The sequence below is a fragment of the Equus przewalskii genome, chromosome 9 (assembly GCF_037783145.1).
Source record: "Equus przewalskii isolate Varuska chromosome 9, EquPr2, whole genome shotgun sequence".
NCBI lineage: Eukaryota > Metazoa > Chordata > Mammalia > Perissodactyla > Equidae > Equus > Equus przewalskii.
Genome location: NC_091839.1, coordinates 29,687,892 through 29,703,633, shown reverse-complemented (window position 1 = coordinate 29,703,633; position 15,742 = coordinate 29,687,892). Strand labels below are relative to the sequence as shown.

The following is a 15,742-nucleotide window of genomic DNA, read 5'->3' as shown; positions in this document are numbered from 1 at the left end:
GTGTGTGGGAGGTTTGGTTGGTATCTGAGTGTTGGGGTCGCACCTTCCTCTTGCATCTTGGGGAGGCTTCTACACCCTCCTGAGATCTCTTCTTTGCTGCCTTTGATAACATCTTAGCAGCTTCACTGATGACAGGAGAGGCCACTGGCAGCAAGAGCAAAAGGGAAGGAAATGTCAGAAAGTCTCCCGGTAGCTGTCAGCAATCTCTTGGGGATTTCTAGAAAGAGCAGAGTGACAGTCTTTGAGGAGAAGCTGCAGGTCCCCAGTCATGGTGGGATCAGAGTTGGAGAGGCCATAATTTTACTTCCAGGTTACTGTATTCCAGGGGACCTGATTTTAAGTCCTCAACCTGTGAAACAGCAGAGGCAAAAAAATGTAGAGTCTGAATTCAGTCAGATGTGATTTAACTATCGGTTATACCCCTAACAATGGCTTACCCATTCATTCATATTCCAAGGTAAAAAAAGGGAAGAAATCCCTAATGACTCAAAATCCTCCACTGAAGAAAGTGACCAAAGTTGTAGGGGCCTCTGAGTTGCCATTGCACGTGATATGATTTTTGTGCTTTGAAAAAAATCAAGTGCTAGAATACAGAGTACTTTTTCCATTTTTTGAAAAGATCATGTTAAATATTCATTCTCTTTGAGCCATTGTGGATGAAACCTGCACCATCTTGCATAGAGAAGGTGCTCAGTGACATTGTTGTGGAATTAGTTTTGAGATAGGAATATCAACTCATTTTACAGAATAAATTTTTAAAAATTGACCTGGAAATAACTCATTCAGCCAATCAGTTAGCATAGGCCAAAGATCTGTTTCTCCAGCTTCCTCCATGGCTTGTCTCTTCACCTGGAACAATTTTACTAGACTGTGAGGTCCATGATGACACAAATTACCTAGAATTATTTTCTTTATCTAGTGCCTGGCACTTTGAAATCACTTAATAAGTATATATTGAATGAAAATAATAAAGTGGATCTTGAAAATAATTTCACTGGTGACAGCAACATGAATTCTATCTTTTTTTTTTAAAGATTGGCACCTGAGCTGACAACCGTTGCCAATCTTCTTCTTCTTCTTTTTTTTTTTTCTCCCCAAAGTCCCCCAGTACATAGTTGTATATTTTAGTTGTAGGTCCTTCTAGTTGTGGCATATGGGACACTGCCTCAGCGTGGCCTGACAAGCAGTGCCACGTCCGCGCCCAGGATCTGAACCAGCAAAACCCTGGGCCGCAGAAGCGAAGTGCGCAAACTTAACCACTTGGCCACGGGGTTGGCCTCTGAATTCTATCTTTAAATTTAGTTTTGAGCAATAAATTTTAAAGCGACAAAAAATGGTTTATTCTAAAATTTATTTTCAATGATATATTCATATGTAGGTTATGGTATTTATAAATATGTAAGTGACAAAACTATTTAATGAGAACAGTGGAGCTGTTTTGGTAAAATCTAAACAGCCTACCCAATATAGGGTGTGACTGGTTTATGATTTAAGCGAAATCTGTAAAGAAATAGAAAACCTCTAAGTCTGTGGTCGTGGGTAGGACTTTTGTTCAAGCAAAATCCCGCTATTTATAATTATTTAGGAGAGAAACTCTTTTTCACACAATTCACGTATGTCAATATCTTCTGCATAGGGTATTGTGAGAGATTCTTTTAAAATTCTCTTGTCTTCTGAGGTTTTGATGTTTTTGGTTTTTCTGTTTTCTATTTCTTCTTATGCTCCCACTAGTCATTGGGCATATTTCCTTAGAGCAGAAGTGTAGAGAGGGTGGAGGCATGTTTAGGCCCCTCACCTCAGTTGGCCCAGGAGTCAGCTAATGCCGGCTCCTTCCCTGCCTAGGACAGCTGGCTGTGCCCGGTGTCGGGGAAAACCCTTTGTTCACAGGCTATGCCACCTCTGGTTTGTTGGTTGCCTGGCAAAACTTTGTCCTTGGCCACAAGCGTCATTTGGTGAGAGAATATGGATGACTGAAAGGAAACACATCACCACTCCGAGAAAAGCAATTCTCAGTTTGCATTCTGTGGATGGTGAGTCATGCTAGCATGCTAGGAACAGAGGAGGACAGAAAACAAGGGGAAGGAGCTTACAGGACACTCTCCCTGGTTACAAATTTGGAAAATACTCACTTTGAGCATTTTTGTTGGCTTGAATGGCAGCTGATGAAAATGAAAGGTCAACAAAATGAGAAGGTGGTATTGAATTACTGGGAAAGTATTTTTTCTCATGGCTACATGAAAAACAGACTTTACTATTTATGTACATTTTAATTTTTAGACATTAAAATTATAGGAATATAGCCAAAATTAAAAATAACCTGTGTTTTGTACTTTGTTGATGCGTAGCTATAGAACATTCCTTGACCTTCCTCTGCCCTGGTTCCCACTGTTGAGTCACCTTGGCGACCATAGAGGTTCACGATTTTCCTTTCGTGTGTGATGTGAAAGGGTGACAGTGCTGTGTGAAGGACAAACTGAAGACTGAGCCTGCAAATGCAGAGCGTGGTCTTACGACAAGATGCAGCTTGCCTGATTAATCCATTTTGTTTTGTTACACACACAATTAGTATTTTGCTGCACTTGTCCTCCATTTTGAACTTCTCCTGAGCGCACATCAGGCCACTGAACAGCTATGTACTTTTGTTTATACTCTTTCCTCTGCCTGGAAAGAGCTTACTCAGCCTCCAGGGCCCCACTGGAGTACCACCATCTGAGAAATGTGCAGTCGTCAAAGCTGGCCCTTCTGTGCCAGTCTACAGCCATTTGTCTTGCATGTTTCCAATTTTTTCTGCCGTCAGGAGTTATTCAGGATCAGCTCTAGTTAATCCTCAGATCCAAGACTACTATTAAAGCGTTTCCCAAGCTTCCTTTTGTTTTCTTAAATCTCTCTAAAAGTCTGTTTTGTAGGCCAGTTGTCACTTGAGAAGTCGCTGGGGAGTGAACTGCCATTATATTGATTTAAAATGTTTATTAATATTTATTTAGTTAGTTTTTTCCTACTTTAGGATATAATTTATAACATGCCTAATACATTAGGAGATTAGCATAACACTTATAATTTATAAATAAATATACAAACATTGGGATAAGTGATTACATTTTTAAATAATGGATTGAACTGTCCAAAAAATTTAGAGACCTCTGTCTTGGACTATGACATTTTTGAGGGAACATGTTTTAATTTTGTGTGTCCTTGCACTCATCGTGTTTCTTGCGCACTTGCTATTTGGTATAGCGGTGCACAAAAAAGTGTGTAGAATGAAATATAACCCATAGTTTTCAAGCTAGGGAAGCCAGGGTTAGTAGTAAGAGATCAGTGTAGTATTTCCTCGTCTTAGTTTCTCCCTAAACTACTGCAGAACCTCCCCTCCACCTCCTTGGGTTAATTTAAGAGCTGGTCCCCAGGAGGGGTGTATCAGGCCCTGCAGACACTGTCCTGCCCCTGAGCTGGCTTGAAGATCTATTGATGCTTCTGCCCCCTCTGCTGGTTCCAACAGTGACCTTGCAGAAGTTCCCGACATCTGCCCCCTTCCTTCTGCGTGGCCCGTTCTCAAAGCAAGGCCCCAGTTCCTCACAGAGCCTTTCCTACTGCACCTCTTTGTTTCCATTTTCACGCTTCACGCAGCCCCCTGGAGGCCTCAGCCTTGGCTGCCTGTTGGTGGAGGTGTCCCCAGGAGCACATCCCCTCTCCCCTTGCGAAGGGCCCTTGTCCTTGGATCCAGCTTGTGAGGCACTGCAGCTTCTTCCTTTCTGATGATTCCTTCTCGGGAGCTTTCTTTGGCCACCCTGCACACAGGGTCTGCTTGCCATCAGGCTTGTCCAGATTGGACCCAAACTCAAATGGGTACAGAAGGCTGGCAGGTAGTGAAGAGGTGAAGCTGGCAGCAGGGCATATTAAACCTGTAGGGGTATTGCTAAATATTCTCTCCTTTTTTTCCTGAAACATGAAAACCTCTTGGTGTAGCTTTTGGTTTTCCCCTCATGTACACAGAAGCATTTCGCTACTAGAAGAAAGACATAGTGCAAATGTAGTAATAAATACATGGCAATTGACTCTGTCGGGTCTTGGTGCTCAAGCGATAATGGAGAGCGGTAAGAATGGGTGGTGAACTAGCGAGTACATGCTCCTTCTACATGAGCCAGCGTGGCTCAACTCCAGCTACACGTAGCTATGTGGGAAGGTGGGCTCAGTAGTGCCGCATCTTCTGGTTTTTTCAAATAAAATCTGAAAATCTAGATTATTTTGTTAATTTTCTGATAAAAGAAGAGTCTTGTTACACAAACACAAACACACACACACATACACACACAAAACCTTATCTGCAAAGAGGTTTTGGTGTCTAGGGCATCATTTTGTAACCCACGAGTCTAAATCCTAAAACAGGGACCGGCTGAAGGATGAATGGCACTCAGGCATGTAATCAGTCATGTAAACAGTCACAATTAATATTATTTTTTCCAGACAAGTCAAGTATTTCTAGTTTAGTTATGAGAAGGGAAGAGAGTTTTCAGCTGAAATAGGTAGATATTCTTGGTCCTACTTAGTCCTAGAGACTTGGTTCTCGTCGTCAGGTCCTGGGACCAGCAGCATCAGCATCACCTGGGAATGTGTTAGTCATGCAAATTCTCAAGCTCCACCCCAGACCTCGTGACTCAGAGCTCTGGGGTGGGACCCAGCCATCTGTGTGTTAATCACCTCCAGGTGGTTCTGATGCTCTCTGAAGTTTGAGAACCGCTGCTCTGGGCTTTCGGAGGAGCCTCTCTGCCGGCCATCTGCTCCTAGAGCCCCGGCAGGTTGGTATAACCCCGGCCTTCCTGCTGCCCTACCCTCAACACGAGGATTTAGGAGCCAAGATATGTCTGCTATGTGAACTCTGGGTTCAGCTTGCCTCTCCAAAAAAGGAATATTGGACCAAGACACAGAACAGGATGCTGGCACTTAGTGCCGTAAAGGGGATTTGGGAATTAAGCATGTCGAGAGGGAAGAGGAGAAAAAAATTGTTCCCAGATTTCTTCTTGCCTTCTCTCTGCCCTGGCTTATTTTGTGTAGGAGAATAGCCTAGTGGTATGCATTAGAGAAATATTGTCCTCACCCTATCTTCAACCCGGCCTCTAAAAAATGACTAATTCTGTGTTAATTTCAACCAAAGATTCCCTCGGGTTAATAACGATGGAGGAACACAGAGTTAGGGTCATGATACTCCGTGATTTAAGTTTAGCCAGGTTGATTTCTTAACACCATCCTGAGATTCTGGAGGACTGAGAGTTCAGCAGATGGGTGAGGCCATGTGTGGGCTTGGGGCATGCTTCAGGCAGGTCCAGGCTGGGAAGGCCCCTTGTAGAGCGGAATGAGATAGCAGGGATCTCATTTTTATAATTTTGAGGAAAGGCATAGGTGAGGAACACAGTTGGGAAAACAGGAAAGGTGCCAAAAAAGAGGGCAGTAAGGAGGAGCAGAGAACGGCAATGGCAAGCCATGGGCACTGGACCCCGTGCCCTTTCCTCATCAGCCTCCTGTCAGAGGTGCTGCAGAATTTCACTGTGGAGGGGGCCTGAGCGCTGGTGGCCTGGGGGCCCCACCGAGTCTTATTACTTTGTTTTCTTTTTCAAAGTTAGAGCAGGAGCAACAGTGATGCGATTTAAAGGAAAACCCCTTTACATGTATTGCCTGAAAGTCCTGTAGTAGTTTATGGTTTATAACACTGTGGTCAGTGTTATACTTCTATCACACTGTTACAGACACCCCGTAAACCTCGAGGACAGAATTCTAATATTTCAATTCTTTAAGACTGCCTTCAACTTTGCCGCTTAGTTACCTTCGTATACTGCCCCCTCCAATCCCCATCTGAGGTAGAGGAGTTAACCCGGATGTTTCCTAGGAAATTCAGTTTTACCTGGTGATTTTGTTTTTCAGTTCAACTCAACATGCGTAGCTCAATCCTGGAACAAATCGGAGATCCGTTTCAGTCTTTCCCCCTCCCAAGCTCTGCCCCTCCACTTTTTGGGTTTCACACAAGCTCAGTGCTTCATCTGTGGGGGTGGCAGGGCAAGTTTGCTGACGTGACTAGCCTGGTGGAAGGAACAGGATGGGAGCACCTCCAGGATCTGGTTCGGATTGACTGCCCTGTTGTCGTCAGGACTGGCCACATAATTTAGGGGGCCTAGCGTATAATGGAAATGTGGGGCCTCTAGTTCAAAAATAATTAAGAATTTCAATACAGCAACAGCAGAGCATTAAACTGAGTGCGGGGCCCTTGGCAACCACACAGATCACATGCCTGTGAAGCCGGTCCTACCTGCGTTCTCTCTTGTCATCTCCCAGCCTGGCTCCTGGTGAAAGTGGTGGACAAGGCTCTTTCTGGGGAAGTGCCCTGTCTCTCCCGCTGTCTCGGAACCCTACCATAGCTCTCACAGGTGCTGCAGACCCCCTGAAGTGTAGCTGCGCCTTCTGTTGCATCCTGGTTTGGGTAGTCTGCTTTGAAGCTGTGCCATGGTGACGCTTCTATTAGATGGCATGCCGGCCATCTCTCCTAGCTACCTTCCACCGTCACTGGGCACTTGGCCACCCCTGTATTTCCTCCATAGAGTTAATGGACGTTGGTCCTCATCACCTCCTTTGTATAGATGCATGCTGCTAAATCTCTATTGTCTGTCTGCACATCCCATGGCATGACTAACGCCAGTGGGACTCCTACTCTCAAATGTCCTGCTTCAACTTATCTGGAAGAGAAGAGGATAGGTGAGCAGATGGCATAGCTACTACGTTATCTTTTACCTCATATTTTTCTTCTCTCTTATTTTCAGCCATTTTTCAAATTACTCTAAACTAGGGGAGGAAGTGGGGAGCAGCAGAAACCATTTCCATTTCTTCCAGTTTAAATGCATCCCTCTGGGGTGGCCTCATGGCTGGAAGTTTAAGTTCTCACGCTTCGGCGGCCCAGGGTTTCACAGGTTCGGACCCTGGGCACCAACGTGGCGCCGTTCGTCAGGCCATGCTGAGGCGGCGTCTCATGTGCCACAACTAGAAGGACCCACAACTAAAAAATATACAACTATGTCCTGGGAGGGCTTTGGGGAGAAAAAGAAGGGGAAGGAGAAGGGGAAGCAGGAAAAAGAAGATGGGCAACCGATGTTAGCTCAGGCGCCAATCTTTAATAGAGAAATAAATAAATAAACGCACCCATCCATAATATTTGTCACACTGTCTAGATCAGGGTTGGCAAATGAAGTGCTGGGGTCAACTCTGGCCACAGCCAGTCGTTTATATATTATTTAAGGCTGCTTTCCTGCTACAACAGCAGAGCTGAGAGGAAGCAATCGAGACCACAGGACCTGCAAAGCCCAAAATAGCTAATATTACCCCTTTACAGAAAAAGTTTGCTGACCCCTGTGCTAAACAGTCACAGCTGAAAACAACGCATCTTTGTCTCTACTGGTACCTGTATGGAGGTGCTGGCAGGTGGGTGATAACTCTAACAGTTAATCTGCCACCGATGAGTGCTTCCTGCCTTACTCCTGCAGTAAATACTCTCACATCCATACAGGGTAGACAGGCATTGTGATTTCACATACACACAGGGAATGGAACAGGCGTCATTGTCCTCATTTTACAGATGGAAAAACTGTGAGTTTAAGTGACTTGCCCGGGATTACAGAATAAGTGAGCTTGGGGCTAGCGGGTGGGGACGCGCCTCTTGGGATTGCTCAGGGTTAAGGGCAAAGGTCTCCAGGAGGATTCAGCATGTCAGGAAAACAAATGTTAGGGATGTTGAGGTGTGAGGTCATGGGACACACTAAGGTTCACGGTGGGGCTGGGTGACATGCTGAGGTAGGACAGCTGGAGGGTGAGAAGAGAGATGCCTAAGGGCCACTGTGTGTTTGAAAAACTTATTCCAAAAGGTAGTGACTCATCTTCTTACGTAATTCCTGCGCACACACTGAGTCTGAAACTTCTGCACTGTGGAAGCATGGCGCTGTAGATAAATTAAATTCCTAATATACCTTAATTAGCTAATTGCAAAGTTCTCTTCTTTACTGTTAACGCCAACCTTTGCATTCACATAGCAACTGCATTTATGAAGATTGGTTGATTGATATAGAATTCACAGCCTCTTCACACAGTATCAGAATGATGAGTCTAACTTCAGACAAACATCTTTGACAATCAGGCAGCTTCATTTGCATTCATAGACTGTGTTTCAACAGGAATAATTTTTACTTCACTCCTTGCTTGGTTTATAAAGCTCTGCCCTGCTCTGTTTTCTGTTTTCAATTTAGGCTTACTATATTCTGATCTAACCCAAGACAAGGGACGCTCAGAGACAATTAGATAAGACAGATGTCAGGAGGAGTTCAAAACAGACACAACCCATGACTCCATATATTACAACTGATTTTAAGTTCTTGTATGTTAAGAAGTGGCCTAGAGATTTAAAAGAAAAGGCATTTAAAGGACACCTGAATACAGTCGACATACGTGCTGGCAGTTAGAGCACGTGCAGTCATGTCAGCACATGGATGGGGTGAGCTGTGCAGCATTTCATCGTGTCCCTTGTCAGCGTGAAGCAGTGATAGCATGCAGATCACTGCTCGTTTTTCTCCTCGACGAGGTTAGCCCATCTCATTAACATTGACCAGCAACTGTGATTTGCCTCACATTTCTTGAAAATGTAATAGAATATTTGCTGCATAAAGACAAACTGTTTTAACAGAAAGTTTTGTACAGTAGGCTTACTGGAATAATCAGCTACTGCACAAACTAGAATTTTTCTTAGTTTGCCTTATTTAAAAAATCAGTTCAATTCATATCCAGCCATATAACAATTGTTACGTTTCTGGAGTCTTAGTGACTTTTCCAATTCAAAAAGTCAGAAGTCAAAGCTTCGAGAGCAGTTGCTGTCCAGCTCCTTGGGAGACCTCAAGCCATGAGAAGTAGAAAGGCAGTTTGAGGGGGCAATGGAGGAAGAGAACATGGTCTTAGAAGAATAAGGTATCACACAAAGGGAAACGAGAGAAAGAATCTCCTGGAGCAGTAGGATTCTGTATTGATGATCGCAGCTTGACGCCAGCTGGTGGGTGCTCTACCCCGTGACCAGCTCATTTCAACCCATGGAAGGCTGACAAATTCGTCTGTGCTGCAGCAGTTCTCGTACGGTGGTCAAAGCTTCCATTCAATTTCCCCTTCCACACGGAGCATCCACACAGGCCCACATCCTGGTTCAGGCTTTCCCGCGTACTGGCCATATTATGCTGGGCAAATGTCTAAATCTCTCTAAGCTTCACTTTCCTTAACTTCATAAGAGGGAATAATTATAGTACCTGCTTTAGAGATGGAGGTCAGGATTTCATGAGGTGATACCGTATATGTCAGATGCTTAACCGAATGCTGAGAACATAATAAGCTCTTTAGTAAATGTCAGCTGTAATTATTGTGAATAGAGGTAATATTTAAAAGTAATGCATCAAATATAGACTGCTGAGATAAACTCTAAGATATTTGTCTTTCTTGTCTTTCTGGCCACAGATAGCTGTCTTTTGTTAGTGGAAGGGAAATGCCTGATTCTTACACAATTCTGGAGCTGGGCCTTTGTAAGAGTGAGGAAATGCAGGAAGGAATTCTCGTCCCAGCTAGCCAGGAGGCTGGTACTTTCCCAGAGAGCTGCTCTCTGTCAGATGATAAAAAAAGTATTCAGTAACTTTAATTAAGCTAAATGGTGACATTCTTCAGAGGCTACAGGTACTATAAAAATGTTTGAAAAAATTATAGTGGTCAAGCAGAAAGAATATAAGTAAAATTTACTAGAAATCTAAAGAGTTGTCTTAATCATGTAAATTTGAGGGCCTTACTCTTCTTACGTAATCAATGACTATGTATTGTATACTGTGTCTAGCAGAATAGTAACATCAGAATTACAAGAATAAAGTATTATAAATATAAAAATATTTAAAATGTATTTGAGGTTCAAGAATGAGTCACTAATGTTGAAATTGCCAGAAAAAAATGTTACGTCATTATGTCATCACTGCTTTATATAATAGTATATTTCTAGATAAATGCTTTCTCTTTTATATAATTGACAGTAGCTTTATTTCTGCGAAGGAAGTAAAAAAGAAAAAAAACACCCCAAAACCCTGTCATGGATGCTAGAAATGAGTTTAAAGAGGTCAACTGATACCCGTTTTCATCAAAATTTTGGTAAGAGAGGTCACCCAATTTTATATTCAAAGTTTTAAAACCCCCAAATTGTACATTCATTCAGGCTCAGTGTCTAGTTTAAAAAGATTTCTTATTTAATGGCAGTTCCCTGATCTATTCTCTTGTTATTTTTTTGGGTTTTTTTTCCTGAAAACTTTTTCTAAGTCTGCCATTATCTTCCTTGAACGATATTAAACAGAACTTCATAAAATATTTCACCAGAGTTTTAGGCTAGGGTAGAATAATATTTTTCTATTTTGCCACAGCTATAATATTTTCCTTGAATTTTGACTGCAACATCACTGCAGTGACTCCAGGAGAATCCCCTTTCTTGAATTCTAATATTACGTGAAATTATTAGAAGACTTTTCAATTGGTCTGGATAGATCTAGAAAATGCCTTACACAAACAAAAACCTTGGTTATTTTGAGGATTTTATGAGTGTAGATAATGAGAAATGAAAAATCATTTAACATGGTTTGCTGCATAAATAGGACGAAGAATATGAAAGAAAACAGTAAGGAAAATTTAAGGGCAAACCTAGGAACATTTGTAAACAGTTTGTGCCATTAGAATGAATGATAATCTCATGAGAAATGTGTGAACATTTCCTGAGTTGGGAAAATTATAACTAGACTTGACCGAGTAATTAAGATATGCAGAGAGAATAATCTGGCATTGATAGAGAATAAACCAGTTGAGTTGATTGTTCTTGTACATCTTAAAATTCACGTAAAACTGGAACAGATGTTTTCTTTTGCCTTGCGTTTTGGTTGCTTTGGGTATTGTCACTTATGTCCGAGAGAGAGAAACAGGACAGTTCCATGCTGGTGTTCTGAAGCCCCACTGGGAGCAGGCCTTTTGCCAGGCTACAATGTAAAAAGTGGGCTTTCTGTAATTATGTGCTTTCCTTTTTTACCGTGTACTATACTTTTTCCTTAAAATTCTATAAAGTAATTTAAAAATAGAAATTATGTAAATAAAATTATTGTGACACCTCACTCGATGCACTAGGTAAGTTCTTGAAAAAGTATGTTGATAAAATAAAACAGGAACAGATAGGGGTGGGGTATTTGAGAAGCACAGGAAAGATGCCAAAACCTAATTTATGCAGGAAAGGAAGTTTTTGTTGATGGTAGGGACGGAGTATTGCGATCCATGTTGAATTGTAACATGAAGAGACAAGGCTGAAGGAGGCGAGATCAGCAGTGAGGGTGGGAGAGAAGACTCAAGGTCAAGATTTGCCAGAGCTGATGAAGATCGGGGCTAGAATGGGTGTTTCATTGATGTCGACTTCTTTCTCTGTCCTTTTCTTTGCTTGTTCAAATACTCTAGAAATACTTGTTAGTTCAGCATAAATGACTTGAAGTCTTTATAAACGTTTTCTGATTCCTAGGATATCTTTCACCTAACACTATGCTCTGGTTATTGCCCAATAGATGCAGGGAAAAAATGAAGCGGAGAGGTGACCATAACTAAAAGAGACAGGTTGGGAATAACATTTGGTCCTTCCTTTCTTCACACCCTAGTCGGCAAATTCCATGTAAAGTACTGCTGACTAATTATTACAAGAGGAAAAGTAAGTGTATGTCACGAACTAAGGTAGGATAATTTGCTTATTAAAAAGAATCTGCACCCCAAATAACATAGATTCAAAACAAAGGTTTCAGATCTGACGTGAATGTTCAGTTTATTTACAGCTTTTTGTTGAGGAGAACTTTGCTTAGAGGATAAACACTGAGATGAAGCAAAGACATTTTTGGCTTCTTTCAAGGAGTTTGTTATCTGCATGTCCCACACTTGCAGCCATAATAGTCAACTACTGAGAAGCCTACAGACAACCAGCAGCCTTTCCTGTTACCTGCCTGCCACTCCTCTAAGCACAAAGTGCAGGATTTGGCCAACTCTGATTAAACATTTACTATTGTTCAGCTCCGGGCCTTTTAACACAATAAGTCTGTGATGGTCCTTGTTCAGATTTTGTATCCTGTTTTCGTAACCTATATCCTTCATAATTGGCTAGGTTGCGTCTCAGGAAGATTTTTAAATGATTCATCACTTTACAAGTTCTGAAGCAGGTTAATGATTTTGGAAAAAGTATTTTTGCTTAGCAACCTAATTTCAATTGCTGTGTGAGTTTTTCAAGAGTGTCTATGGAGGAAGACATGAATGGGTTTCTCCAGCTCTGTAGTATGAAGTAAAAAACTATCTTAGTAAGCATTTGGAAGTTTTTCTGGATCATTCGACTTATAGAGTGTTTCCCCCACCCCCTGCACCCCTCCAACTTAGAGGAAAGCCATGTACACAGTGAGCAGGTATTTGGAGTCAGACCTGGGTTCAAATCCTAGCTCTTCTATTCATGAGGAGGATCTGTGTGATCCAGAAAAAGATATTTAATCTCTTTAAAGAGAGGCTACACCTCAGTGGCCTCACCTGTAAGTAAGAATAAGAGCATCTACTTCATAGGCTTGATGTGAATATTAATTTAAATGAGATGCTGTATGTGAAATGCTGGTCACACTGTGTAGCGCTTCAGAAACAGTGTGTGAGAGCTGTCAGAATAAGTAAGTGTTGAATGTCGCTGAATGTGACACGTGGAAGTCCATTACTGTCTGGACATTTTCTCCCTACAAAATAGAATAAAGTGACTTGAAGTGGACATCACTGACGGCAGACTTGGCTTCACTGTTGAGAAATTATGTTTTTCTCCCTTGTACATGTTGTCTAATACTTTCCTAAAATATTTCTTGACGAGTTTGCTATCTCTGAGTACTTCTGCATTCCTGAGATAGAACAGGTGCTGACTGTTGACTTTGTTGTGGAGATAAAGATAGTAGATACTATTTGGATCACTGAGAAAGGACTCAAATCCATGTGCACATGTCAGAGGAGAAGCAATTAATGGGAAATTTCAGCGTCACAGAAGAAAAACATTTGCTAAGACAGAATTACTATCACGGGTCTGGCACGGGAGATTTTCCATCAGCCAAAGTGAATTAATGTGGAAGAGAATAGGGAACTCAATCGTTTGGCCTGATTAGAGATATAAAATAATTAGATAATTCTAAAATGTGTGGAGTTTTCCTGTAATTAATTAAAGTCATAAATTCCATAATTAACCCTGTAATCAATGTTCATTAATTAATCTAATTCTGTTAATTCTGAAAAGCTATTCATACTATAATAAAAGTTATTTTAAAATATTAATATCAGACTGAAATTTTTAAAAAGAACTAAATATAAAGAGTTGGTAGTAAGTAGACTCCACTTTCTGTGTGTTTGCACATATAGTTGATTGAGTAAATGCATGTAACATATAGGTCGTTATGCATTTGTCCTGTTTTAGGAATATCCTAATGCTATAGCTCCTATAAAAGGCATAGAAAACAGGGAAATGAGACACTAACACGTGATACAGTCAGATACGAACGCCGTGTGTGATTCAGCCTGTGTTTGAGTTTAAAACATCACCCCCTCTCTTCCTATGCTTTGGGAACTATTGTCTGGAACTTCCATTAACGCACGATCTAAATTGAAGTTGTCAAATCAATATTTGATGTACCATCCCAAAGAGCCTTAAGATCTTGTAGAGAAAATTGTTTCAGATGAGAGGAATTCACATGTGGTATGGAGTCGCAGGGAGTCACTGCTCACTCTCGGAAGCCCATGTGTCTCGGGTGTGATGTGTAACAGGTCAAGAGTTAAACCTGAAACTTTCTATCCATCCTGCCTTTTTTTTGGCTTGAGACATAAGTCAGCCCACTCTGCCCACAAACAGGCTGTGATGAAAGACAGTAGGCCTGCTCTGATGTGCTCTGGCTACTATTGCAAAGAGACATCCATTCTTTGTTCACCAGAGAAGCACAAAAAGATGGTCTAAAATCCAAGAATGAATCACTGAGTGAACCAGAAAACAGGGTGCCAGTGTTAAGGAGCACTTTTCCGGTTTATATTGTTCAAAGTTAGGGTGCTATAGAAAGTTCACACATACACAAAAGGGTCCTTTTGGTTATCAGAGTTCACTTCAAAAGGAGTATGAATGTAGATTTCAAGATTTGTTGGAAGAATTGAATGTTCACTATATGAAAGGAACATCACACTGTATTCATCTTTCTATTATAAATCTAGTGTTTTGAAAGCTTTCCTTAGTTTCTTCTTCTTCTTTTATTTTTGAGGAAGATTGGCCCTGAGTTAACATCGAATCCTCCACTTTTTGCTGAGGAAGACTGGCCCTGAGCTAACATCTGTGCCCATCTTCCTCTATTTTTTATGTGGGACACCTGCCACAGCATGGCTTGACAAGCGGTGCGTAGGTCCATGCCCAGGATCCCAACTGGCGAGCCCCAGCTGTCAAAGCAGAGAGGGAGAACTTAAACGCTGTGCCACCAGGCCGGCCCCTCCTTAGTTTCTTACGTATGGTTGCATTCATAAAGGAAATTTACTTTCAGAAAACAAAGTCCCTGTATTTTATCTGGCATGACTAATGAAATTCTTGCTGCTTAGCTGTTCAAGGAAAGGACTGTTTATGCAGTGAGTTTTAAATAAGCCCATGCATTAAGCTACTATAAGGGTTTAGGCACATTCTGTAGCACAGTCCCCCAGGCTATTGTAGCTCTTTCTACAGCACTTGCAGGCCCAGCCCTTTAGTCGGATGTGTTTGTAACCTACCTGCTGGTCGTGTTCTTTTGCACGGAGATGGACGGAGACTCTGTAACGCATTCATCATGGAATGACTCGATTGTGCTCCCCATGGGACTGCTTTGTCTTCTTTCTTTTACTATTTTATTATTTCTTTATTTGTAAATTTTGATTTTGAAATTGATCTGTTTTCCCCAGTTCCTTGTTTCGTATTCTTGTTTCTTGTTTCTGTAAATGACTGACATCAAAAGCCCTAATTTTGAGGAAGATGCTCTGGAAGAGTAGAATTCCACATCACTAAAAACGACACCGCCCCCTTCCTCTTGCTTTGCCTTGTGCCTCTCTCCCTTTCAAGCCCCCTCACCCCATGGGGACTTGTCTGCACATCTTGACTTCCAGCTGGTTCCTGGCAGGGTTTGAGGTTTGATTTGTCTGATAGACTTAATTTAGAATCACTTTAAAAAAAATAGACTTTTAGTTTTACAACAGCTTTAGATTAACAGAATTATTGCAAAGATAAGACTGGGGGTTCCCGTATACCCCACACCCAGTTTCCTCTGTAATTAACCTCTTACATAAGTATGGTACATTTGTTATAATTAATGAACCAATATTGATACATTATTATTGACTAAAGTCCATGCTTTATTCGTATTTCCTCGGTTTTTCCCTGACGTCTTTTTTCTACCCCAGGATCCCCTCCAGGACACCTTATTACATTTAGTCATTATGTCTCCTCAGGCTCCTTTTGGCTGTGACACTTTCTCAGATTTTCCTTGTTTTTGATGAGCTTGATAGTTTTAAAGATTACTGGTCAGGAATTTTGTAGATTCTCTTTCAGTTGGGACCTGTCTGATGTTTTTCTCATTGTTAGACTTGGGTAATGTCTTGGGGGAGGAAGACCACAAAG

The 15,742-nt window shown here is 41.6% G+C and overlaps 1 protein-coding gene across 8 annotated transcripts in view; it reads left to right on the top strand.

The window, feature by feature from the left end:
- Positions 1-15,742, top strand: part of FILIP1 (filamin A interacting protein 1) — a 221,663-nt gene that overhangs the window by 89,976 nt on the left and 115,945 nt on the right. The gene's annotated exons all lie outside the window — the stretch shown is intronic.